Consider the following 27,991-nt stretch of genomic DNA (forward strand, 5'->3'; position numbering starts at 1 on the left):
AATATTCAATAAATATTATTAAACTAAAATATATAACATTTATTTAATTGAAAAATAGTTAAGGTGTGTGGTCACATTTGGTCACCAATGAGCATGAGTGTGACCAATTTGTAAGGAGTACCTGAGGGCTAAATACTAGAAAAACATTAACATTAATGTTAACAATGTTGCATCTCCATCACTCTCCATAATAAAATGATACTGTAAATGTGGTTGACGTAATAATCAATGCACACTATGCTGTACTGTTTACCAAACTTGCAAATACCTGAATAGTGAAACTGTCGTCTATCAATTCAAATGTATTGACCCAGCGCTAGAAGTGTAGAGAGCTCCGCAAAACCACGTGGCCGCGCACGTCGCCGGGAGATGAGAGCATTTCACCTCTGGCTTTAACTGTTATGCCACATTAGCGCCAAAACGCTATTTATTGTTTGAATTTCGTATTAAAACTTAAAAAAAATGTAAAAGCTTAGACTTTGCAAAAGCAGGTTTGGCAATTTGAGAGTGAGAGACGCGCGTGAGTGACAGAGAAAGAGGGAGAGCAGGGAACGAATACGCTGCGTGTTTTAAACAAGGTAAAAAAAAGAAGAATAACGACACGCAATATGTGGCGGCCGGTGTTGATTCTGTGGCGCACTGCCACAAATTAGTCTATGTGTGGGAAACACTGCTGTTAATGTACAAATAGTATGTCTCTGTCAAAATAAATTATAAATTGCATGTAATTACTATTTACACATATTGCAAAGAACTGCTACTTTTAGATAGCCTGACAAGCCAGACCCACATCAAGATGTTGGGTCTGGGAACTCACCATTGGCATAGCTCAATCCGAGGGGCGGGATAAACGGTTGTCTTTCCCTCAGCACCCAATAGGATAGCGCTACAACCAACCAGAGCAATGAAGAAGGTGAAGCGGAGGTACTTGAGAGATTAAGCTTTTGCTGTATCCGGTCGGCAAACCTCCGAACACATTTTCCTTTTTTAAGAATGACTTCAGTGCCGTTCTTTTCTCAAAGAAAAGCTTAACAAGTCTTCCAGAGTCGCGGCCAAAGCCGATTCAAATGACCGCTGTTCGCCAGCTGCTTTGTTGATGAGTAGCACGCGGAACCGTGGCAACTCTGCCGTCATTATGTTAAGCCCGTCCACCGACTCTATACACGATGTGATTGGCCTGACCAGAGTTTGGTTTTTCCAGCTCGCAAGCAAACAGAGAGTTGCTAAACTACCCTGGCCGCAAATTACATTTGCTGCTGCTAGGGTGCGTCTAGATTTCTAGGCTAACTTTTAGATGGTTTAAATAGAATACATCACTATTTTCACATAGTATGCTATTTCCAGGCCCTGGTTATTTCTAGACTTGACTACTGCAATGCGCTTCTGGCTGGACTCCCCTCTTGTGCGATCCAAACACTTCGAATGATCCAGAATGCAGCGGCACGTCTGGTCTTCAACGAGCCCAAAAGGACCCACGTCACACCACTCTTCATCTCTCTGCACTGGCTACCACTCGCTGCTCGCATCAAGTTTAAGGCGCTGACGCTTGCCTACAGAGCCACCACGCACTCAGCTCCTGCATACTTTGACTCGATTCTACGACTCCACACCCCCACCAGAAGCCTTCGTTCAGCTAAGGAGCGAAGGCTTGTGGTACCTTCACAGAGAGGCAAAAAATCCCTTTCCAGAACATTTTCATTCAACGTTCCCAGCTGGTGGAACGATCTGCCCACCGCCATCCGAAATGCTGATTCATTGACAACATTCAAAAGTCAACTAAAAACTCATCTCTTCCGTGAGCACTTAACCCTTTCCTTTCCTCTTTTCCTCCTCTTTACCTCCCTACTCTAGCCTGTGCTACACTGAGAAATGTACACGGACTAAGTATTTCAGGCACTTGTTGCGCTCACTCGACTCTTCACGACCAATCGCTTATTGTACCCCCAAGTTGTAAGTCGCTTTGGATAAAAGCGTCTGCTAAATGCATAAATGTAAATTTCACTTAGTAAATAGCGTCTACAGCTATTTGCATTTATTTGTAAATATAATCTATCACTAAGAAAATGTTATTTTCACTTGTAAATAGCAATTATTGCTAAGTGTAAATAGAATCTATAGTTGCTATTTACACTTGCAATAAATGATTGACAGACATGGTCACGTAGAGCTGTTGTTGCATAGAAAAATAGGAGAATAAAATTTCTCCTTTTGTGTTCCACAGAAAGAATAACAGCAAGGCATGACATGAAGGTGACTAAATAATCATAAACGTTTCATTTTTTGGGAAAAGTATTCCTTTAAGGTAGCACCATGGAGTGTCAGGTTGAAATGGATTATACAGAAGCAAAGAAAACACCTTAAAGGCACAATATGTATGTTTTTTGCATTAAAATGTCCAAAAACCAGCACAGTGTTATATATTTTGAAATTCGCAATTTTAACCAGTGTAACATCCCTCATTGCGTCGCCTGTCAATGGCGTCATGTCCACATTATCCTCAGTTTCCACTTTTACTGCCATAGAAACCATGGCAATACATTAAGTCTCATGAGTAATAATTTAGCATTAAACATTGTTACTTGCTTCTAATTCATTAGAATCAGATAAAAGCATGATCAAACAAACTTTATTTCATTACCTCATCCATGAACATGATTTGAGAGTCCCGTTGGATTGATTTCCATCGGCTCGCATCATTCCACGCTCCTTCACAGCTACGCCTTGGTTGTTTTGAATATGCAACCTAATTACATACTGTGCCTTTAAGTATAACAAGAAATTCTCTTTTAAAATATTTACCATAGGAAAATGTCATCAGAATGACAAATGGTTATGTATGTTTGTATTGTTCTGTATTGTATTGAATGTATGTTTGTATTGTTCTGTTCCCCAAGAAATGAAGGAAAAATCCATATCTAATCTAAAATATCTAGCATAACAAATCTGATGTTGGCTTTTATAGAAACCACTCAAGTTCTTCAACTATTTTTTTTCCCATGCTAAATTGCGCATAAATCAAAAGATTAAAGATTTACATCAGATGCGATGTATTTGCTTTTCGGTTTTTTGCTTTTTTTTATTTTGTTGTGCTCATATTTTACCCTTATTAAGAAAGCCAAAAACTTTTAAGTCAGTCAGGCCCAAACTTAGCTGACAAGCCACCAGTGTAAAATGTACTCGGTGTACATAAGATTAGCAGTCTAAACTGCAGCAGTAATGTCTTTTCCGGTTCATATCTTACTCAAGGCAAGAGAATCTCACAGCTCTAGACACTCACAAAGTTATTAGAATCATTCAACCCTGAACTTGAGCTTTATTTACCTTCAAAGTCTCTCCCAAGAGGCTTTAAAGGGTTAGTTCACCCAAAAATGAAAATTCTGTCATTAATTACTCACCCTCACGTCGTTCGAGACCCGTAAGACCTCCGTTCATATTCGGAACACAAATGAAGATATTTTTGTTGAAAGCTGATGGCTGAGAAAGGCCTCCATTGGCATTCAGTACACTTATACTCGCAAGACGGATAAAAGGCACTCAAAACATCGTTACAAAGTCCATCTCACCACAGTGACTCTACAATAATCTTACGATGCGGCGACAATAGTTTTTGTGCGCAAAAACAATCAAAATAACACCTTTTTCCAACTTGTTACTGCCTTCCGTGTGTGCCTCCACGACGCATGCGCGAGAATATGACGCAGATCCGGCGTTCGGACAGATGACCCAGAAGTGATTTGTTTACAATCAGAGGAAGACGCGCATATCTCAGCTGTTGGATTCTACATTGATCGTGCTTTAGGTCTCGGCGTAGTGCTCAAAATGGGGTTAGAGTGTGCATTTCATGGAATCCCGAGCCCGGCGCTACGTCATATTCTCGCGCATGCGTCGTGGAGGCACACGCGGAAGGCAATAACAAGCTGGATAAAGGTGTTATTTTGATTTTTTTTTGCGCACAAAAACTATTGTCGTCGCATCGTAAGATTATTGTAGAGTCACTGTGGTGAGATGGACTTTGTAACGACGTTTTAAGTGCCTTTTATCGGTCTTGGGAGTATAAGTGTACTGAATGCCAATGGAGGCCTAACTGAAGCCTTTCTCAGCCATCAGCTTTCAACAAAAATATCTTCATTTGTGTTCCGAATATGAACGGAGGTCTTACGGGTCTCGAACGACATAAGGGTGAGTAATTAATGACAGAATTTTCATTTTTGGGTGAACTAACCCTTTAAGTCATGCCTGCCACATGATTCAGTTGATGTGGAGTGAGTTTCCATAACAAATGCTCTCACCCCAACTGAAATGTAATTGTTTTAGGATATCCATGTGATGCTTACCTGAGGCACTAACCGTATCATATAGATTAGTGGTATTTAAAGTTAAATGAGATTTTAGCCCGAGGACATTATTTGGCTTTTCCTATAAAAGGTGCTTATGTGACTTATAATGAAATCGTATATTAACTGAATTTTGCCTAATTTGCTGTTTAATGTTAGATGAATGAGTCCTTAAAGTACCCCTATTATGCTATTTTAAAATTTTCTTAATTTTGTTTCGGAGGTCTCCAACAACAGGTTTACATGCATCAAAAAAACTGTTTAACTATTTAAAAAACTATTTTACTATTTAATGAGGTGTTATATAGCACCGCCGCTACCATATACAGAACCTGTTAAGATATGGTGCTATATAGCACCAAAAGTGGTTCCCCTATATGATTACGAGCCAACGACCACTTTTAGTGCCATGTAGCAACATTTTTTGTGTGAAAACAAATGCCCAGTTCCATGACTGTACTTCAGCTCACGAGGCTTCCTCAAACCTTTAGCTATTGTACACACTTTAAAGTCGGCATGAAACGGAAGTTGAGATCGTCTTTTTCTCCTTATTGTGACGTATATCCGAGTGAAACGGCTTCTGAAATTAGAAAAAATGTAGGGCGAGGCTTGATTTCGTCCTTCAGGAATTGATTGGATCGTTGGAAGTTGGGCGTTGCTAACAAAATGGAGGCAGATTTGAAGTTTGCACTCAGTTGTGGAGAAAAACTCAATCTATCTCTTAAATAAATGTATTTTCTTTCTAAATCTTTTCTACATAATGTTACTGAGCATATTTCCTCACTTTTCGCTGGTTTATGCTACAGATTGTACTTATTTTAAGCCTTTTATGGCTTTATTTCTGTAAAGCTTTTTTCTCAGCTCTCCCTTTTAAAGGGGGCGCGCCGTAAGCGCGTTCACACGCTGCATTCCTCAGTGCGAGTCGTCACGATAAGCTGTTCGTCCGACTATATTGAGTAATTTTTACGTTAAAAAAAAGCTTTTATTTCTCATATATTTCTCTCTTTTTGCCTCAAGTCCTTCTTGAAGAAGGTATTGTGTATACCGAGAAAAATGCACCTAACCACGATCAGTGACAGGTTTCTGAGAGGAGGTGCAGAAACGAGACGGGGCGATAACCCCGCCCTCGCGCCATAGCACATGACCGGGGGAGAAGAGAGGTCGTTTCATGGGGGAGGGAAAGTTAACATATTTGATTAAAGATTATGAGGGTAAATGAATTTTTAAAAAATAATGAAGTGAACAGATAAATCAGTTATAGTAAACACTACAATATTAATATAAAAATACAAATTGTAAAATTTGATTTCATGCCGCCTTTAAAGACAGTAACGATGACGTCGATTTTACCATATCAATCCAAACGTGAATCCGATGACGGAACATTGGAAGAACTAGTTATTCAACCCAAACCTCCATCGCAGGGACGACTTGAGCAGGATGTTTCTCAGTGATACTCAGTTTGAGGTACATTGAGATGTTTCAACTGTAATTTCTCACCCTCAATGTGTGTATTTCATGTGTATTTTATTGCAGTGCACGTGCGTAAACTGTATTAACTGTATCAATAATAACAGTGCATATGTTGGCTGAGCACTAATGTTAATAACATTAAAGTTTGCAAAACATATCTTGCTGTATCTTGTATCATTACTCAAAGTAGTAAGAACTACAGACGATCTGCATTAATAGACACAGTTTTAGGTAATAGTGGTCACACAGCTGCTTTTCTGTAGTATTTCAGTAATAACGTGAGTTAGCAGGAAACGTACATAATATAAAACACAAAACTACATATTTTGCTTTATACATATTTTTATAACACCCGGTAGAAAATATATCCATCAATAATGAATAATACTTATAGATTGTGATTCTGAGGAGCAAGCTGGTACAAATAAACTGAGTACTGACCCATCTTTCAAGAGCATGCGTTCTGTGAATTTTAGAAGTCAGTAAAATGATGTGTTTGTGGACGTGTCAAGTTGTGGGCGGACAATGAACATAGGCGGGCATTATGTGAATGTCATTTCTAGTGACTTAGAACTGTAAGGTAATATTCGGGAAAAAACATAATAAATAACACTTTAAATAACATTTATGGATATTTAACCTCAGGACCAGTCTATTTTAAATTTTTCTGTAAATTTTTGTGGTGTACAGGAATATAGAAGGCATGTTTCACTTTGCTGAAATACCACAAAAATATTAAACACAATTGTTTTTACTTAATGAGATAATAATAATGAGAAATATTTCTTAAGCCCCATATCATTAGAATGGTTTCTGAAGGGTCATGTGACTAGAGCAGTGGTTTTCAAACCTGGTTATGTCTCCCTTATCAGACACACCAAATTTAGTTCTTTCAGTCTCTTTCAGAGCTGATGAGTTGAATCAGATGTGATAAATGAGGGAGACACACAAAATGTGCAGGGCTGGGGTGCCTCCAGCACGGGTTTGAAAACCACTGGACTATAGAGTAATGGCTGCTAAAAATTCAACGTTGCCATTAAATGAATGAATTGCTTTTTAAAATGTATTAAAATAGAACTTTTACTGCAGTTTTGGTCAAATAAATGTAGCTACGGTGAGTAACGAGATCAACCCCAAACTTTTGAAAGGTAGTGTGTTTATAATTTTTTACTTCTTCTTTTTTGAAATATCATAGCATTTATGGTCATGTTTCTGGCAAGTTTATCAATAGTTTTCATTGAAAATCATTGTTTTGTTAACCTATAGTATCTCAGTGTGTTGGCTTTTTGTATCTGCTTTTCTGAGCTATAGTATAATTAAGGATACACACAGTGTGGGAAAACCTGAGCAATCCATAATCCCGGTGTTTATGCACAGTGTGAATGTCCTCTGTTTCACTTAGTGTTTGACCTTCTGGAAATTGAACATGAATGCCGCAGTTACCTAAGAGTTTTATCAGATCTGCCGTACTTCACCTTCAGAGGGTCCTTAATCGTTCATGGTGATTTATGTAATGTTACAATACTTTCTCCTTACTCAACTTAATATGCATAGACAACAAAAAAAAACTTAATATGCATAGACAACAAAAAAAAACGTCTTACACTCGCCTAAGCTTCTTTGCTGGTCTCCCGCTTTTGTTTTTTAAACAATCTGACTAGCCTGACACAGCAATGGGTTGGTTTAGGGAGTTACCTTTTTGGCTGACCAATGGAAATTTTTAAATGTTTCAATTTAGTTTGGTGACACGGGTGGCGCAGAAAATACACACTTCACCTTTAAATAAAACCGAGACCGAGAGGATGTTCAGTAAGAACTAAAAACACTTTTGTCTACTGGAATGTTCTATGTTCCAGTCCATCAGCAGAATGGAGTTGAACCACACGACCTCTGCTTTTGAAGCCTGCTATCCGACAGCAATCAACCCTGTTACTGGGCAGTTTTCTCAAAGCCAAAGTGTTTAGTACAGCATGGCCTTTTACCGCCATTGACACAGCTAGTATTCTGACAGAAAAGCAGATCACTTATGGAATTGCTGTTTCTTTATTGCAGTGTCAAGATAAAGAACCCATCACCACCCACTGCTTCTTTATGCTTCCAGACTTTCATCTCACTTCTGGCCCCATGCTTCCTCTAGCTGGCCTGGCTTGGCCTCTTTTCTTTTGTTCTGTGAGCCAGGACATTTTGTTTTACCTTTGTTGCCCTTTGTGAAGACAGTTAGACAGGGTGTGCATACATTGCCGTGCTATTGGATTTATATTCCAGTAATTTGGTTTGACACATAGATACTGCATGCATGCTTATGCTTGTATCATAGTTTAATTTTGACAGCAGAACAGGATTTTATCTTCCATTTAAGGACGGATGGAGCTTGATGATTGAAATCTATATTTTTACACCTTGTTTTTCTGTCCAATTCCAACATTCTCAATACCATATTACACAAATTAAGCCTTTTGCTTCCAAGACAGCAATTTTGCAATTCTGTAAAAGTAGTCTTAACGTATCAAAAAGAACTGAAATAATTGGAGAGATGAATAGCAGAATATTTTCTTTGACCTGTTCCATCTTGTAAACGTGCTGTTGTTGTTTTTTTTCTCATTTTAAAATCATATTAGGACTGTGAATAGAAAAAACATTTAGCTATAGACACAATTACAAATTATGATTTAAGTTTTGAGACAAGCATGTTGCTGGCAAGATCAACCAGGTTGACAGGAGGCGGCTGCTCATAGGGCATTTGCACACTACCGTTTTTGTGCTGGATATGGACTGTGTAATTAGTGTGAGCATATGACACTAGCCACAGGAAGTGGGGAAAACGTAATGTTAGTGTGGTCTCAGGAAATGGGGAAAAAGAATGCTGCATTGTTTTTGTGTTGTCCACATTAATCACTGAAAATAATGTGGATTTTCATTTTTTTTTGTGATGTGATTCTGTGATTACATATAAGAGATGCCTATGATGTGATTTCAAGAATTATATTTTAGTTATTTCTTATTTTGTGCAGTTGTTTTATTTAATCTTGTTATTTTTTATCTTTACTCTGATAGTCAAAGCTTAAATCTTGAAAGATTCATCTTTTTCCAGTCATGCTATGAATATGATTACATGATAAATGAATGCCTCTATATTCTCCTCAAAGTTGCACAATAAACCCACCCACGGTTGTTCAAGTAAAGCAGTGCAATCAATGCAGTTCTCAGACAAATCCTATTATTCAACCTAATGATAGATTTTCCTTCATCTTGTGAATTTAATTTTTCCTAAATTAGTTTCTCTAGTGTGTACCAACTTGTTTAACAGCCTGTACCCGAAAAATGTCTGCACAATGTGAGCAAACATGGATTTGTGCATTTGTAGGAGCAATTAATGTCTTTTAGAAGCTGTTATCAGATTTTATTTCTAAAACTACATTCCCTGTCTTTCAGGGAAATACCATGTTTTGTTAGCTGGCTAACATGAATGAGTGTCTGAGTTACAGAGAATGAAATGAAGTAAAAGATATACGTTATTCACTTTAACTTGTTATTTATTGTGCACACTTTGACTTCGTTGCAAAACCTTTTGTTGCCTTGCTGCCTACTTGGACATCTGCCTTCTACGACAGTATTCTAACTGAAATATGATTGGTTTTGAACACTTTACACTGGCAAAATCCCTACATCATGTAAATAGCTCTCACGGTTGATTTCAATAGAGGTACCATGTTGCTAATCTAATGAAGTAAAACTGGCACACACAGATATTGAGCAAAACCATTTTAATTGCATTGAACAAATTTGTATTGATTCCCTTTTCATATTTAATAAATTATATTTACAGTCATGATAATTAATAGTATTTTTTTTCCACTTAGCAGTTGCAATACATTATGAGATTGCCTTATCTGCTGAGGGTATATGCGATGCTATTGGCCTAAATCTTAGAGTGCAGAATATGCTATATTTTTAAATGTATTATTGTTGCTCTCTCATCACTGTGAAAAATACATTTTCTGTAGGACTTTATCCAGTAATTTTACGGAAATTTCCGTTAACCCTAAAACAAAACACAACGGAATGTTTCATTTCATACAAGCAAAACGCCTGTAAAAAAGAAAAAAGAAAAAAAAGAAAACCCCCAGTAAATTCCTTCATATTAATACTGTAAATTGTGCCCCAATATCAATTTATTTTTTTAACAATGCACATAGACCACTAACAAGTGCTTGGAACAGCAAAATGGCAAATTATTTGAAATCACTGGATTTGTCTTTTTTGAAAGAATTGTATGTTCCAGTTTATGTCAAACCATTTCTCCATTCGAGTCTAATCGACCAAATCTCTCACCAATGTCTCCACAGTTTGCACTCTCATGTTTTGACCTTGGGTGTTTTCTGCAGCTCCTGTGGAGACGGAGCTGCAAGCAGCTGTAGGACATCTTGGCAGCCTGGTTTTATCTTGTACTTTATAAGCTGTGGTCTTCTTTTTCATTATTGCCATCCAGGGCTATGTGCCTCATTATTGACCTCTTCATCTGTCTGAGCTCCACCAGTGCTTATGATAAAAGACTGTGATTGATGGTAATCATTCTGTTCATGTGTCCATGTGAGTCTAGCAAAATGGCATGTGTTCTCTTATTGACTTTTTTTTTTATTATTGCAACCCAGGCTCATAGGAAAAATGTGCCTATGGTAACATGATTATATTACAATGCTTGCTTTTTTTTTTTTGTGACTCTTTCAAAGTAATATGTCCAGTGATAAGCACTGAAAGTATGTTCGGTTTTATCTAAAACAAATCCGACAACAAACCTGGCAACATTATTTTACACTGCTTGTTCCATGTATTGTAGCAGTTTGGAAATGAAATGTCTGGAGAGAGAAATGTCTTGTTTAATGCTCTATCAGTTAGGTTTAAGATTAGGCAGTATTATTTTGAAATGTAATAGTGTTAACAAAAGCAAACGTAAGATAAATGCATTAGCTAAAGCAACCATGACATTTTAGCTTACTTCTACAAGTGTTTGAGCTCTTTTATTGTGACTTGTGTTTCACAGGACTCATACCCGAGTGCTCAGCAATGCGGTACTAACTATCAAGTGAGCTACTGAGCAAGCAAGTTTACGAAAACAGAACAGTCATAGATGCACATCCCACAGATGCTCGATTGGATTGAGAACTGGGGAATTTGGAGGCCAAGTCAACACCTCAAACTCGTTGTCCTCCTCAAACCATTCCATAACCATTTTTGCTTTGTGGCAGGCGCATTATCCTGCTGAAAGAGGCCATATAACCAGCAGGGAATGCCGTTTCCATGAAAGGGTGTACATGGTCTGCAACAATGCTTAGGTAGGTGGTACGTGTCAAAGTAACATCCACATGGATGGCAGGATCCAAGGTTTCCCAGCAGAACATTGCCCAAAGCATCACACTGCCTCCGCCGGCTTGCCTTCTTCCCATAGTGCATCCTGGTGCCATGTGTTGCCCAGGTAAGCGTAGAAAAGAAAATGTGATTCTTTAGACCAGGCCACCTTCTACTATTGCTCCGTGGTCCAGTTCTGATACCACTGTTGTCGCTTTTAGCGGTGGACAGGGGTCAGCATGGGCACCCTGACTGGTCTGCGGCTATGCAGCCCCATCCGCAACAAACTGCGACGCACTGTGTATTCTGACACCTTTATATCAGAACCAGTGTTAACTTCTTGAACAATTTGAGCTACAGTAGCTCATCTGTTTAACCGGACCACACGGGCCAGCCTTCGCTCCCCATGTGCATCAATGAGCCTTGGCCGCCCATGACCCTTTTGCCGGTTCACCACTGTTCCTTCCTTGGACCACTTTTGATAGATACTGACCACTGCAGACCGGGAACACCCCACAAGAATGTGGTGGAGTTTTGGAGATGCTCGGATCCAGTCATCTAGCCATCACTATTTGACCCTTGTGAAACTCGCTCAAATCCTTACGCTTGCCCATTTTTCCTGCCTCTAACACAACAACTTTGAGGACAAAATGTTCACTTGTCATAATGTTATGCTTGATCGGTGTATAGTGCAATATTGTGCACTAGCCTTGCATCCTGATCCATCAATCAGAAGTGCAAATATAAAATGGCTTTTTTCTGGGGTGTTTGTGTCACTGTTGAGCGCTTGTTTGTTTGTAATTTAATCTATATTGCAACTGCAATGCTGTATACCAACTGAGCTATCAAGCAGGTTTTCTACGTTAGAAAAGACAAAATGTACAAATGCAACTGGTTATTTGATGCAAACATCAAAATATATTAGTTTACTAGTCATGCACTAGGGTAAGATTGTTTTGAAGTCTTAGCATAATATAGAGCAAGGAACCATGTGAAAATAAGTGTTTATTAATGGATTATCTGCCCCTGTAATCATAGTTGTTGAGAAATAAAAGTTGTTGGTGTTTTACTGCCACTAGTGTTTGATTCAGCTGGAAACTGCAGTTTTTGATATGTAGTAGATGTTTTTCCAATGAGCTTATGTTGATTTATTACGTGTTTCTGTTAAATCTTTCCATGCAGTTACAATGAACGCAGCATAAAAGTAGTCCATATGACCTGTGTGCTATTTTCCAAGTCTACTGAAGTCATACGACAGCGTGGCAGTTTGGCACATTAATATAGAGTGTGTGGTTTAACAATATATTAAGTGCTAATTCTGTATACACAAGCAAGTATTGTGCCATCAAACTCTGATTCAAGGGGTTCCTGTGTGTCTGTCTCAGTCTCTTTGTGTTTTTCATATCTCACTCTCATTTTATGTATCGATTTCAGTTTCGTGTAGTCTGCCCTTGCCTGTCTTTGTAGTTTATGCCAGAACATTTTGGAGAACGCATTAGGATGAAAGGACACCCATCTTCCATGTTTTCTTATCCTATATCTCACCCGGAGTATAGACACTTTGGAGAAAAAGTGAGAGGCTCTGCATAGATGATCAGCTCAATTTGATTGGAGCAATTTTAATAAAACAGCTTTTTTTCTGGGTGTTGAAGTGTCTGTCTCGGGCGTTTGTTTGTAAATTCTAATTTCATACAAATCAGAGTTATATTGGGACATGGTGTCAGTTCTGCTCTTTCTGACTGCTGTTGTTTACTACTTTGTCAGTGGTTTTATCCAAAGCGTCTCGCAGTACATGGATGGCAGCCTTGGGTTAAGTGTCTTCCTCAAGGGCACAGGGAAGATAGTTTATTGATCGCCCCTTTTGGGGGTTTGAATCTACAACCTTTCGGTTACTAACTCAGCTTTGTTTTCCAGTATAAGTGCTCAATGTATAGACAGTTAAAGCCTCCAACAGAAGTTTATCAAGTAGCCTATGTAATTATTTCCCACTAGGCATAGACCATAATTAATCTAATTGCCAGTCTAATTAATCTAAATTTAATCAGACCAATTAATTTCCTCAAGGAAGTAAAGCTTTAACTAAATTGGTATTCAATTAGTGTGATATTACGTGCTATTTGCACAATCCATTGCTTTTATAAAAGAGCCTCTAGCAAAAAGAACATCTAAGGGCTTTTATACAAAATATTCCAGGTTTTTCCTTTGACAATAGGATTACTTTCATCTATGGACCTAGTTATCAGTTCATGTCAAGACTTCTTTGGTAATATGGTCATTTTGATCTCCATCTCTGCTACATATGATAGCTTTAATGTCACAAGACTGATATATGGGGTAGCGTTACTGCCACAGAAAATGGCAGTGATTGTTTTTCCTCCATGTATTTCTGACACACTGTACACAAGATAAAGGGCCCAATGGCTAGTGCTCTTTATTCGATTCTTATCACCAGCTTCCATTGAGAGCACAGACATCTAAGGAAAATGTATACATGGCTGGTGAGCATGTAAAACAGAAAATAGTATAGCTATACACGTCTTGGTGATCAGTTAATATAGCGGGTTGCCAGTCCACTATATGTGATAAATAGCAGCTCTAATTGCATCTTTATAAGCCCATGATTAATAATAGACCTATTTTCTAGTTGGATAATGTTCTGCTCGCATCAAAAGGACTGCTGACAGTGATTGATCGATGCATTTCAATGGCTGTTCAGTTTGAATGGCTCAATCACCAATAGCTTTTGAAAAAAAAATGTTGCATGGTATTTGTACTGTTAATTAAGAGGGCTTTCTATTTATAGAGGCTGGAATAGTTCTGGAATCATTGCAAAACAAAGCTGAATGCTTCTTTCTTGTTTTTCACCGCAGTTTAGAGGTGAACATCCTGCTGTGAACAAGCAGACAAACATACTGCAGAAAGGTTTTAACCAAGTTCATTTAGGATCATCAACAGAGACCTTATATTCAGAGGCGTAGCAAGCTTTTCAAAAGTGTGGGGGATGGATGTGGTTTGTTTGTTAACAATAAAAACGATGAATACAATGACAGAAGGGTACAAAAGGTATAACATACAAGATATATAATATATATATTATACATACCTCGTTTTTTTTAACCACGGTGTTCGGTTGGGTTCTGATGGCTAGTCACATCAGTTTTTTGCTATTCTATTCTTAGGTGACGGGGACAGAAAGAGGTTAAGGAGAAAAAAAATGCTATTTTTTTATTTTACTTAAAAGACTTGAAAAACCTTACTTAAACTTAAAACTTTACTTAAAAAAACATTGTACACATTCCTAGTGAATAGTATAATATATAATAAATATACATAAAGATTTACACTGGCAGCTCAAAGCTGTACAGCAGCATTTAAGTATGACATTTAATGAATAAATGTAAAAATAAAACACTACATAGACTTCACTATAAAATATACATTGATTCTTATTTAAGCTAATGTATTAATGTTTTTCAGTCAAGAACAGAGCAATTTTCTATGTCTTTTGTAGTTTTATTAACATTAACATCCCCATAGTAGGAAATAATATGAAGTCAATGGCTACCATCAACTGTCTGGTATTCAACTGTCTGTGTTCAACAGAAGAAATTAATACAGGTTTGGAACAACATTAGAGTGAGTAAATAATGACATAATTTTAGAGGTGAACTGTCCCTTTAAGGACAGGGTGTTCTCCAAAGGCTGCGCTGCTGTCAATGTAAGACGTGCATCTAATATACAGACACACGCAAATTTACTTTCACTTTACAAATTACCGACTGTGTTTATGTTAACCTTGTGTGTATTTGACAGTATTAGCGCAGTAAGACTACTTAGTCCAGTAATCAAGTTAAGTGTGCGCGCTCTGCGCGTTAAAATGGTGCATAAGCACGCGAATAACCGGCAAGGCTTTAAAACGCATGCAAATAATGAACTTTCGTGATTGTGAATAACTATAGTGTTCCGTGATTATAACTCTCTGACACCAGCATTGCAAGCGTGTCTAGCACTGTGTATAGTGATTGGATATTTGCTCATATCAGCGTGTAGACTATGCACACTGCAAAAAAACAAAAACAAAAAAATTGCGAATTGACCCGTTAATGCCATACCGAACGGTTTAATATTATAATGAGAATTGTGGCATCCCGAAAGCGTTTGTGCAAAACTGCGGGAAACTGCAGAAAAAGTGTGGGTGTTGAACCCTCTCACCAGGAAAAGTGTGGGTGTTAAAACACCCACATCCCCCACGGTTGCGACGCCCCTGCTTATATTGAGTTATTTGAAGCATTTTCTTTGCTATTTGTGGTATTTACAGAAGCATCATACCCATTCAAACATCCAATTATTAGTGCCATTTGCAGCAAAGGTGCAACAAAACTATACTTTTTGTATTCATAATATTAAGATGATTAATTTGCGCAAGTACTGTAGGTGTTTGTCTAAAATTCTGCACTTTTAATAAATGTAAAAATAGTTTTTACAAAAATTGTACCTGTTTAAGGTTATAACTTTCAAAGGTACACTGCTCTAAAGGGATAATTTACCCCACAATTAAAATTGTCATCAGTATGTTCAAAAACTATGCATTTCTTTCTTCAGTGGAACAGATATTTTGAAGATTACTGGGTTCAAACAACATTGGCCCCATTGACTTTGAAAACTATTTTTCAAATACATACATTTTTCAAATATTTTGTTCCACAAATGAAAGAAAGTTGAACTGGTTTAGAATGACAACAAATTAAGTAAATCATGACAGAATTTTGAAGGTTGACTATTTTCATTTCTTTCTTTTTTTTAGGGTGTACTAATATCTAATATATTATGTAGCTTTTTGGGGTGTAAAGGTGCAATATATTATATTATATTATATTATATTATATTATATTATATTATATATTATATTATATTATATTATATTATATTATATTATATTATATTATATTATATTATATTATATTATATTATATTATATTATATTATATTATATTATATTATATTATATTATATTATATTATATTATATTATATTATATTAGTTATATTTATTATATTATACAAAGTCAGTCACTGGCGATCCACACTCCAATCCAGAAGGGGGTGTGCGGTAATGCTGTGCTGTTTGCTAACTGCCACAACAAGAAAAAGAACAGAAGAACAACACAAATGCGTCTTTCTGTGCTCATGGACAAAGGAGTATATTTTGAAAGGCTGGTGAACTCAACTGTGCGTGAAATGGAGCGAAACGCGGAAAATTAAGTATAGGAGGGTTTGGCTTAAGCTTTGAATGTTTAAGTATACACTGTAAAAAAATTATGTGATTTTTTTAATGGTAAAAGACTGTAAAAGTGCTACGGTGTTTACGTACTATATGGTGAATAACTGTAATAGATCTTACCTTACATTTAATTTAATTTTACAGTAAAATAATTTTAAATGTACAGTTTTTGGAAGTGAAAAGGAGCAAGTCATTGTGTAATTTACAGCGAAAAACCGTAAATTGACAATCCCAGAATTCCCTGCGTGACACGTCACATTTGATGTATTTTTGTTGAAATAACTGTTTCTTCTTTTTTTCTAATCAGTTATGTACATTAGGGTTTTATGTTTCTTTATGCATCTAATGTTGTTAAATTAATGTTTATTGCATTTTTAAAATGTTACCATGATGGTGTTTGTGTGAGTGACACCTTCTCTATATACCTAAGTATTGTCCTCCTAAAAGCTGCTTTTGATGAGCTTTGATTCATCATGTGACTCTCATCTCCACTGTGATTGGTGTGATTAAAGCTTTGATTCATCATGTGATTCTTAACACTGTATTTGGTGGTTGTCAGTATATATCAAAGGTATATTAATATTTCAATAGGTTGGTAATTTAACATTATTTGTTTTTTACCGTAAATTTTACAGTGTACACGTAATTATTACTAGCCTGACAAGCCAGACCCACATCAAGATGTTGGGTCTGGAAACTCACCATTGACAGGGCTCAATCGGAGAGGCGGGATAAACGGTTGTCTTTCAAATTCCCTCTGCACGCAATTGGATAGCGCCATGAGCGCCACAACCAACCAGAGCAAAGAAGAAGGTCAAGCCGAGCTAACGTTAGTTGATAGACTTTCGCCGTATCCGGTAGCCAAAACTTCGAACAAAACAACTTCTTTTTTTAAGAATGACTTCAGCCCTGGAAAAAAATATAAAATATGCAAGAGTGCATTCTGTTTACTGCTTAGTGCTTAATGCACTAAAGGAGGCTGTACTGTATCAACATATACCTTCAGGGGAACAAACTGTAATTTGCCACTGTCTGTTCAAAATAAAATAAACCTAGCATTGTGGATTTGTTACTTTTTCCGGTAACACTTTAGTTTTGGGTCCAATGCTCACTGTTAACTAGTTACTTATTAGCATGCATATTACTAGGATATTGGCTGTGTATTAGTAGCTAATTATAAAGGACTTATTAATGCCTTATTCTGCATGACTACATCCATTAATCCTACCCCATACTTGAACTTAACAACTGTACTAACTAGTAAGCAGTAATTAGGGGTTTATTGAGTCAAACGTTAGAGAATTGGGCTCTAAACTAAAGTGTGACGATTTGTCTTGTGTGGCATTTTTGCCTTTATTTTGATAGTATAGCTGGAGAAGAGGACGGGCAATGAAGTGTGAGAGAGAGTTGGACGGGGTCAGGAAAGGACCAAAGTACAACTGTGCTACATGTCGGAGCACTTCCCACAAGGCTATTGGCTCAGACCAAAACAATTTCTTTCTATAATAAATTCCAAATGCCAAGAAAGAATAATCAGTATTTACCAGACAATGGAAGTAGATTATTCTCTTTATGATGGAAAATAAAAAAAATATTTTTTTCCAGGCCTACGATACAGTCTGCTTTTTTGTTTTCAGTGTTATGCAATTTCTTATCCAGGGTTGTTTTTTGTTTTTGTGATAAACTCTACTGAAATTCAGCTGAATACTGAAATTCATGTATGGTTTAATCGATAATGTGAATGCTCACTGTTTTCTGTGTCTGTGGATTTTTTAGCTAAAGGTCTCCCTGTCTGCAGTTTCGGTTTGAAGCCTGATTAATTCCATTCTGCTTTCTCAGAATTACTGCTCAACTTAACTTGACTCAGTTGACACATGAAATCAATTATTCTAACTGGGTCAGGCAGTAATGTATCCACTACCTCTGTTTATATCCTCCCTCTTTCTCAGCACTCTAGACTTATTAGCTTTGGCTTAAAAGAACAATAATGGAGTAGAGCGGCTCGGAATATTAAGGCTTCAGTGAAGCTGTTTACAGTCCGAATCATCCATTTGTGCTCCTTAAGGTTGCTCAGTGGGGGGATGGTTGTTTGGCTCAGTTGACCTCAGTTTTAACAAGCATTTGTTACTGGTTTAATAGATGGAAAGGTTGTATCTGGTTCTCTGAAGCTTGTTTCCAATAGCTTCCAAAATTCATTCTGTCGCGGTCTCTGTGGCTGGTTTTGAGGCTCTTATCTCCTCATGCCAGAACATTGGCATTGAGACTGTGGTGGAAATGTGGCTTGGAGCACTTAGTAGGGTTAAAGGACTTTACCCCGGCCAGCATCCCTTTAGAGTGAGAAATTCCTTAGAGTAAGGACGTGTTTTCCATTTAAATCCTTGTAAAATTATGAAGGATTCTAACAACAAACCCTTTGCCCATTTCTTTAAACTAATTTTCCAAGCATGGTTCAACTTTGACACGTCTTCACATCACTGCTTTTAAAAGAAGCATGTGGCCAGTCCATCATTCACTGAATCCATTAGTTTCCTTGCAGTGTTTGCAGGAAGCCTTGTCCATTGAAATGGGCTGAATGACAATTTCCCTCTGTCCAAAAATGTCACGCACATTTTCCTCCCCTCCATAAGCATAGACATTTTGATGTGCTGACATCTTCAAGTAGTTTTAAAAAGGCTCTTGAACATTCTGCTGGTGTGTTTGAGAAGCCCTCAGACTACTTCATGTGAAGCAAATGAAGACAAAGTGCCTGTCATATCCTGTGGGCCTTTTCTGCTGATGACAGCAGAAAGATCAATCTATCTGGAACAGTCCTCAGGACAGCACCTGTGTCGTAGTGAGGGTCTGTGTCTGATTCATACTTCAATCCTTCACTCCTTACATTTTTTTTAGTGCACCTCCTTGACTTGCTATCCAAACAATCTTTTTCATACATACTTTTAAAGGTTCACTCAGCAGGCTGTATTCATGAAACCCTGAATTTCTGTGAAAAATTGTTCCTAAACCATTCTCTTTTCAAGAAGGGACTGAATGATTTGCACAGGAACTCCTTGTGCCCGGGTTTCATTTTGCTTGTGTTTCACTGGCTCTTCTTCTTTCCAATGGTTTCGGACTTTATACTAACCTGTCCTAATAATATTTTAAATAAATCAGGTAGGCCTACACATATTTTAAATTTAGAATTATGGTCACTAATCAAAACAATGATTTTCCACCTGCATGTTCATGAAGTAGAATAGGTCATTTAGCTTAAGATCATGTCTCAACTAACTTCTATTAATGGGTGCATTTGATGTTAAGCATGCTCAAGGCCATCCGGTTTTCTGTCTATAAAATGTTCTGCCTCCTGCCTGGAAGTTTTTTCTACATTCGAGGTGAATGTGTATGGTTTCACCAGATGTGGGGGAAGCGTTGGGTTTTTGTGGGCAGGAAGTTAAAATGGCCTTTTCACATTCCTCTTGATTCTAACAGCATGCACACAGTGTTTCTTTTGCCTAATAGTTGTGGTGAATGCTAATTTTAAGACTAGGTTTGCTGGGGTTGGTAGTATAGTCTGTCTAGGGAGAATTTTCATACCAAATGTATACAAAAATTAATTGGTGCAACTCTGGGAGATAATGTTCCAAGGATTTAAATGTGTGAAAACCAAAAAAAAAGAAAAAAGGATTCCAGCGTCTTCCTTTCAAATGCAGTCTAAATAGGAATGTTGAATACCTTAAAGTGTTTCAACATGATCATCAGCAAAAAAAAGAAAATCTCATTTCCTGTTTGAATACAGTAATGTGGCGCTTGGTCTGGAGTTTTGGAGTACTGTGGCATTTTGTTGCTGACTAAAGCTAAGGAGCGTTGTGAATCACTTAAAGGGAAAAGGTATATGGAAATTTTTTCTCAGAAGAGGTGCAAGTTGCCTGCTTTGCTCTCAAGACCATGAAATCCCATCTCATGCTTTATTAGCTGATGAAATCTTTTGTGTTCTTTGTGGTAATGTACTTTCTGACTGTAGCTTCTGGTATTCACACTGCATTTTTACCTCCCAGGGTTTCCAGTCATGATGTTTTCTATCAAAGAAATTAACTTATGATTATGATCTTGTTTATATGAGACCTGATTACTCTGGTTTGTGTTGTAGGTTTCACGCACGCCCAGAGCTATTTAGCTTCACATTGATTCTAAATATCTAAGTCAGGGTTCCTCAAATCCAGCCCTGGAGGGCCACTGTCCTGCAGAGCTTAGCTCAAACCATGATCGAACTGACTTACCTTCGATTTTCTATGCTGTGTTTGAAATCGCCCATTATACCCTTATTCACTATTCCCTACATTACTCCACTAATATAGTCCACTTGAGGGAGTGAATGAAAACGAGTGAGTGAAGCACCGGAAGGGCTGCCGCTTTTGCATAGTTTCTGCTTTTTGTAATTATTTGAAACATAGCAAACTGGCAGCTCCAGTAGTAATGAAAAGATTGATCTTGAACTGTGCCATGGAAACTAGTATAAACCATAATTAAACAATGTAATCAATTAAAAAGAAATGTATACCTGTATGATATTACGCTGGACCACCATGGTTTGGAAAATGGATGGATGATTCTGCTGCGGGGGCCATCTCATTCATTCAGCATGCGACTTTCACAGTGCATTATGGGTATTCTCTAGCCGTTGAGCGTACATCAGTTGTACACTCTTTATTGCGGTGAATTGTGCGATTGAATGAGTGAACTCAATAGTCCACTATGGTTTGACACCACTACAAATGACTGTCACCTCAAATAGTACCCTATTTAAGGGTATAGGGGTTGATTTCGGATACAGTCTTGTAACTAGACTGTTCAGGCGTGTTTGATTAGGGTTGGAACTAAACTGTGTAGGGCAGTGGCCCTCCAGGACCGGATTCGAGGAACCCTGATCTAAGTGAAGGATTGATCATTTTCTAGGTGGTTTTCCTCAGAACATTGTTTTGTTTTCTTCATCCAGCAGTGTTTATAATTTATCTCCTCAGAATTGAGAAAGTGGTGAGTCCGTTTTCAGTCGAAGTTATGACCACTTGGAACCAGATTCTTCTGATCCCCTTTGCCTGTTATTTTTCTTTTTTGGGACCCTTTGGGATGAACGCTGAACTAGCTCGTAGTTGGCAATGTTTGTCTGCATAACGGCTGCAGTATCTGATTATTCTTTTACATGTGTCTCAAGTGGCGGTGTCTTAGAGTTACTTTTTTGCATTAATAACAGCATTTTTTTTTCTAACTTTGCTGAAGTGATGCAAACTTTCTCAATTTTACTAGGTCTTGTCCACGGTGGCTAGGACAGTGCTTTTCTCAACTTTGGTTGTAGAATTGCATGATTTTATGTATTTTGCTTCATTCTAGAAATGTGGCATCTGAAGTCGCATCCTATTCTGCATATTGCTCCACAGGAAATATGCTCTATTCTTCTTCTCTTGAATGTGACAGAAGTCTTGACCTATATCTGTCAACTTCACATTCAGTAACAGCAAATGTCATTCTGTGCAGCAATGGTGCCACTCAGACAATTTTGACACTGCAATTGTCTTTTACTAGCATCAGTTTCACCCATAAATGTGTATGAAAGTAACACAGATTTCAGTAAAGGAAAGGATCTATAATAAATGAGATGCTCACAGAGATGATCAGAAATGGCATTTCATCTGTTGAAAGATCCTTCTCATGTTTGCAGCACAACTTCTGTTAGTTCCACTGCAAACTGACTCTAATTGGCAATTAGGTCTCCTCAGTGTGGTGTTTACAGATTCTATATTCCTCTCTCATTAGTGTTAACTGTTTGAAACTGAAATACAGCGTAGTACCATCTGTGGTCTAGACAGGAGTGTGTGTAAGGGACAGAGAGGGTTAGACATTGGTGGGTTTTTCTATGTTCTAGGTTCACTTGATCATGATCCATTGGCTCTGCAGCCCTGGTACATTGGCTTTGACAGAGTGAGCTGGCTGTAATTCAGTTTTACAGGTATAGAGCAGGAGCCTCTGATTCTCTCACTGATGGACCACATTATGCGACCTTGCAGGGCAGAGAGAGGTAATCATGGGATATGAGAGGCTACATGTTGAGGGCTGTCAGACTGTATTGTTGGACAGAGGAAATATTGTCCGTTTTCTTTTTTCTGCATATATAGTAAAAACAGTATTATTGAAAGTAACTGTTTTCTATTTTAATGTATTAAAAATGTAACTCATTCTTGTGATGGAAAATCTGAATTTTCAGAAGCAACATTTAATGTCCCATGATCCTTCAGAAATTATTCTAATATGATGTTTTGGTGATTTGGTGGTCTAGAAAAGTTGAAAACAATTAACATTTTTGTGGTAATATTATATATGATATTGTGTATATATTCAGGATTCTTTGAATAGAAAGCTCAAATGAACAGCATTTATTTGAAATAATTTATTTTTTGTAATATTGTAAATGTCTTCACTGTCACTTAAATCAATGTAATGCGTCATTTGCATTCCAAACATTTGAACGGTGGTGGAGCTATACAAACTTTCATAAAGCGTTCATAGCATTCTCCTCCTGTCTGTCTGTAGCAATTTTAAAATCCTAAATGTTTCCTGAAAGAAGCCACATCTGTGTCAGCTGTTCAAAACAAACATGCATATTGCATTGTGTGTGTGTACTATTTGAATTGAATGGATGAAGGCTTCATTTCCTGCTAGCTATAGTCTGAATGGACTGATAGGTCAGCTCAATTTTCTCAGCTCTCAGCTGCAACAATTTGTAAATCATTGAGGCCGAATCCCACATTTCCTGCTCAAGATCCACTGGTGGTTGTAAACATATGTTCTGTCTCAGTGCAGCTGAGGGAATTTCTTAAAAGACCATCATGTGGTTACTTCAGAAGGCCATGCTTTGTTGGTTTAGTTGAATGACCTGGGGATGTGGGAAAAATGGTCCAAGTGACCCCTAATACAGTGAATATAAAAAAGCACTCTAGTGTAGCTCCTGTAGCACTGAGTATATTGATTTGGATCTGAAGTGTAGTGTTTATCTGTTTCTTCTGAATCTTAATGCAAAATTAACACTTTGAAGTGCCAGTTCCAAGAAAAAATTGGGCACCAGTGGGTGGAAAATTCACATGGAAGTGCAATCTAATCAACGGTTTAAATTGAGTTATAACAACTGTATTCTGAACTCCACTGATGTACTTTTTTTTCTAGCTTGAATATAATGCTGCAAGATAAACAATCAGCTTTGCCGTTTTTAACTTATATGCAAGGACAAAACAATAAAGAAATAATGCATCACAGTTTTATAGCTAAGAAATATTTATTTTCAGTAGTGCTGCCCCCAAGTTTTTTCAAGTCCACTAGTAGTCGAGCCATTGTTCAACTAATTGCACATCTATATTAATTCAAGCACTCTCATAAAGCTTGCCACAAAGCTCTGGCCAAAGTAGGCAAGGAGACAATTATTTATTAATAAATTAGGGTTTTCTTAGTCGGTGTCGGCTGCAAAGGTGAAGTTGACGATGCTGACTCGCCATCTCTGCACCTTTACGGATTACATAATCAGAGAGTATTTGTTTAAAAGTAGACATTTCAAACTTTCTATAGATATATTCCTCATGTCTGTGAGACAAGTAGCCTACGCTGAGTTTTAGTTCATTTGTGTGACACGCTCCAGTTCACAGAGACCAAGACGGCAGAAAAGGCATCCTGTTGGTTTTCTTTATTTTACAAAAGCACAACGTTTTTGTTGTTATTGTTAGTTTACGGGTCATTGAGAGATAAAGCTTCAAAAAAGATACAATATATTTAAAATAAAAGACAAATTTTTGCAGTTGTGCCACCCTGACATTTGAGAATATACAACAGCTTTAAAACTATTAATATTTATAAAATTTGTTCATATGAAAATTTTCAAACTGAAAATGATTCCATTGTTATTTAGTTTGATTTGTTTTTATTATTAAAGGGGGGTCTAATGCTATTTCATGCATTCTGACTTATATACTCTCTTAAGAGTCGGATTCTCATGCTAAACATGGCCTTCAGGATTCAAATACATTTCTGAACGTTTTTTTTTTTTCTTCGAGTTTGGCCCTGTATGACTTCATAAAGGGCAGAATTTCTTGTATGGGCACTTCTCCCGGATGAGCATGTGCGCACATCAACCAGAGCGAGAGCAAGAGCATGCCCATTAATAAGTTGTTTACTTGTCACATCTCACGTGACGTGTGTTTGGTTGTGAAATGTAGTTTGCTCACCAAAGAGAGTTGTTGGTGATTCTTCCTTTTGTAAAGTCATGCAGTGTGAAACCTCCTGTCGCCGATCCATCATGCAGTGTGAACACACCAGTGACTGAATGCTACCCCAGATAGTCATGCAGTGTGAAAAGAGCAGAGAGTTTGAAAATTGTGCAGTTTGAACTCGGCATTACCTGCACTCGTGAGATTGAGGCTGCTCACTTGGCATTTGATATTAGTCTGACTATAAATACTCTCTAATTATGAAGCACACAAACTTTCTGCACGGAAATGGCTCTGAACTTCTTAAATTATCTATTCATTGTTCTTTTGTCTCTTTTAGTGCTCTTTTTGTGTGAAGTACACTCTAAAAAAAAAGGCTCGTAATCATAGGGGAACCTTTTTTAGTGCTATATAGCACCAATTTTGGTGCTTCAGTGGTTCTTCAGCGGTTCTTCAGAGGTGCTATATAGCACCTTAGTCAAAGAACCGGTGAAGAACCTCTGAAGAACCGCTGAAGAACCTCTGAAGAACCGCTGAAGAACCACTGAAGCACCAAAATTGGTGCTATATAGCACTAAAAAAGGTTCCCCTATGATTACGAGCCAAGAACCATTTTTGGTGCAATATAGAACCTTTTTTTTTTTAGAGTGTAGTCATCTTAAAAACATACCAAGAGACACCAGCTTTCCTGAATAAACCCTGGTGAACCTTTAACCACAAATTATTGAAGAGTGTAGACTGTCTTTGCTCACTGAATGAGCAGCAAGATCTGGTCTATTCATTTTAATTGTTTTTTTTTTCTGTGTTGGTTTCCTCTGGCTTTTGAATCAGAAAATGTCAACAGCTGATCTATTGAAAAATGCTCTGTTGCTTGACCTTGCTCGACCATGCTATTAATTGATGGTATGGTTTGTCTTGAAGAGTTCTTCTGTAATTATGGCTCATCAAAACCATTTATCCTAATTAATGAAGAAAACCACTTTAACTTTATAAGTGGCTAATTTGAAATGCTTTAGGCAGCAAATAGTGCTCCTTACATCAATTGCAGGGGAGATTGAACTCTCTATTGATTTCAAATTATTTTGCTGTTAAAAATAAGCAGCCAAGTGAGCCACTATTTCCACTGCTGCACCCTCAGAAACAAGCTGAGAGCTTGTCAATGATGCCTTAAAATGCTCCCTATGTAGGCAGCTCACTAGGAATTTTGGATCAGATCTGTATTTTGAATACCTTTTTTGTGCCATGATCAGATACAGATACAAGTACATTCCTGGAAAAGGAAGACTGTGGTAAAGCAAAAATAGACATGCAAAGAATTTTACCTTAGCTAGCTTCCGACCTTAACAAGACTGTGCTCCTCTTTCTCCCCGCCAAGATTTCCTCTCCCACTTCATTTCTTTTCATCTCCTGCAAGTCGAAACTCTCAAAAAGTTACTAAACTCTCTGTTTCTCAGCTTCACATTGGAGTTTAGGGTTAGAAGGGTTGGGAAGTATAGCTATATATGCATCTCAATATTTTTCAGACTTTTACTTATTTGACTGCACTGACATTTTTTGATGAGAACTCAACTTAGCTGTATGATGACATCACTGTTTTCTGCAGAGCTGCTTTACAGCTGAATTGAATTAATTTCATAATTTATGTATTTTAAACAGTTATCAAGCCGAAATGAATCAACACTGATTTCAACTGAATATTGACTGTCTAGTGTATACTATTGTCTTTTAGAGCTTCTTTACAGCAGAATTGAATTCTGTTTGCATCATTGAATCTGTATTTTCCTGTTTATCACTGTAAAGCCACTTTGAAGTAAAGTATAGTTTTTATATGGTGTAAAGTACCATATAAAAAAAATTTACTTGATTATTATTGTAGTCCAGTCTTGTATATTTGGCAGTGAAGCAACACAACTGACACTGGTAGGTCACATGACATTAACAACATGGTGGATTTAGTTTTTTTTTAAAGGGTAAGTTCACCCAAAAATGAAAATGCTCTCATTAATCACTCACCCTCATGTTGTTCCCAACCTGGAAGATCTTCGTTCATCTGAACACAAATTAAGATATTTTTGTGTTTCTAAATTCATTATTAGTAGTTTAACACTCAAAAGACCTTCATATTACAGCCCTTGGTCCTTCGTGGACACTTTTGGGCACGGGGGTCTGAGGTGTGACCTCAAATGTTTTTTTTTATAAATGTTATATCAATATCTTCAATAATATAAAAACTATCAATTTATGCATTTTTTTTATTGTATTTTTGAATTTATTTACCACTAAAAGTACCATATTTTTATGTAAAATAAATCTATTTTATATATTTAATTTATGTATATTTAAAATTAATTTAACTTCAGTAAAAAAATGTATTCCAGTATGTTCAGACAGCCAAAACCTAAAAATGTGATGACTTTGGTGACCTATGTTGGTATAAAATTTAAATAAAGATAAAATATCAATAGCCACTAGCAATAGTACCCAATGGCTGCATAGCTGCATAAAGGCTGAACTCTATAAACATATGTTTTAACAAATTTAACCTCTCAAGTTTGACATTTTATCACAAGTTAAAATTGTAATAAAAAAAAAAAATCTGTGTTGTTTTAGACTATACATAAATGTCAAAACATGCTTAGACAAATCTGACCATGCAATAAGGAAAAGACAAAGTAGGAGATCATGTAACATTTTATTTTTAACAAAATCATTCAATTTAATTAACTCAAAAAGGTTAATGGTACCAAGGTAAGAATAACAATAAACATAACAATAACTAAAAAACTTAACATTATAAAATTGAGTCAATTTTTTGTGTGTGTGTGTTCAGGTGGCAAACTTAGAAAAAGTAGCCAAGTCTTGTACCGCTCAGATTAAGGGAAGTATTTTTAAAATTAAATAAAAAAAAGATTTTGCCCACATTTGTCCCGAAGGTCCTTTGCGTGTTAAGGTTAAAATTGTTGATGCTGCTTATGCTAGTTTCTTTCGTAGCTCATCTGTAAATGTTGATTTCACAAGATAAACATTTAATTGTCAACATTTCTTAATGTCAGCCAGGTGCAATATTATGTAAGATTATGACTACTTCTGCAGTTGTTAAAGCATATGGTACTTTTACCTCACGAAATGGAAAATGCCAAAGTCTTAAACGCATTACTTTCCCCTCCCCACATCTGTCCACACAAGGCGGAGGGGGCGAGATGATGGAAAGGAAAACAAATTTTAGGATAATAAAGGAAAAGAATCTTTTAAAATATTCTCAGACCCACTGATGCCAAGACTAACACAGCCCCACCTAGACCACTCTACTTCTTTTTGGAGATGCGACGAAAGGTA

The 27,991-nt window shown here is 37.1% G+C and overlaps 1 protein-coding gene across 3 annotated transcripts in view; it reads left to right on the forward strand.

Annotated features, from left to right (window-relative positions):
* Positions 1-27,991, forward strand: part of gulp1a (GULP PTB domain containing engulfment adaptor 1a) — a 71,666-nt gene that overhangs the window by 18,922 nt on the left and 24,753 nt on the right. Inside the window, exon 1 of one of the 3 annotated variants that reach the window (XM_079822093.1) lies at positions 27,917-27,988. The exons of the other annotated variants lie outside the window; for them this stretch is intronic. The gene's annotated coding sequence lies outside the window, so the exon portion shown is untranslated. Of the gene's footprint in view, positions 1-27,916; positions 27,989-27,991 lie in introns of those variants that run through there. 3 annotated transcript variants of the gene reach the window in all.

The sequence above is a fragment of the Gobio gobio genome (genome assembly GCF_949357685.1).
Source record: "Gobio gobio genome assembly, chromosome: 7".
Classification (NCBI taxonomy): Eukaryota; Metazoa; Chordata; class Actinopteri; order Cypriniformes; family Gobionidae; genus Gobio; species Gobio gobio.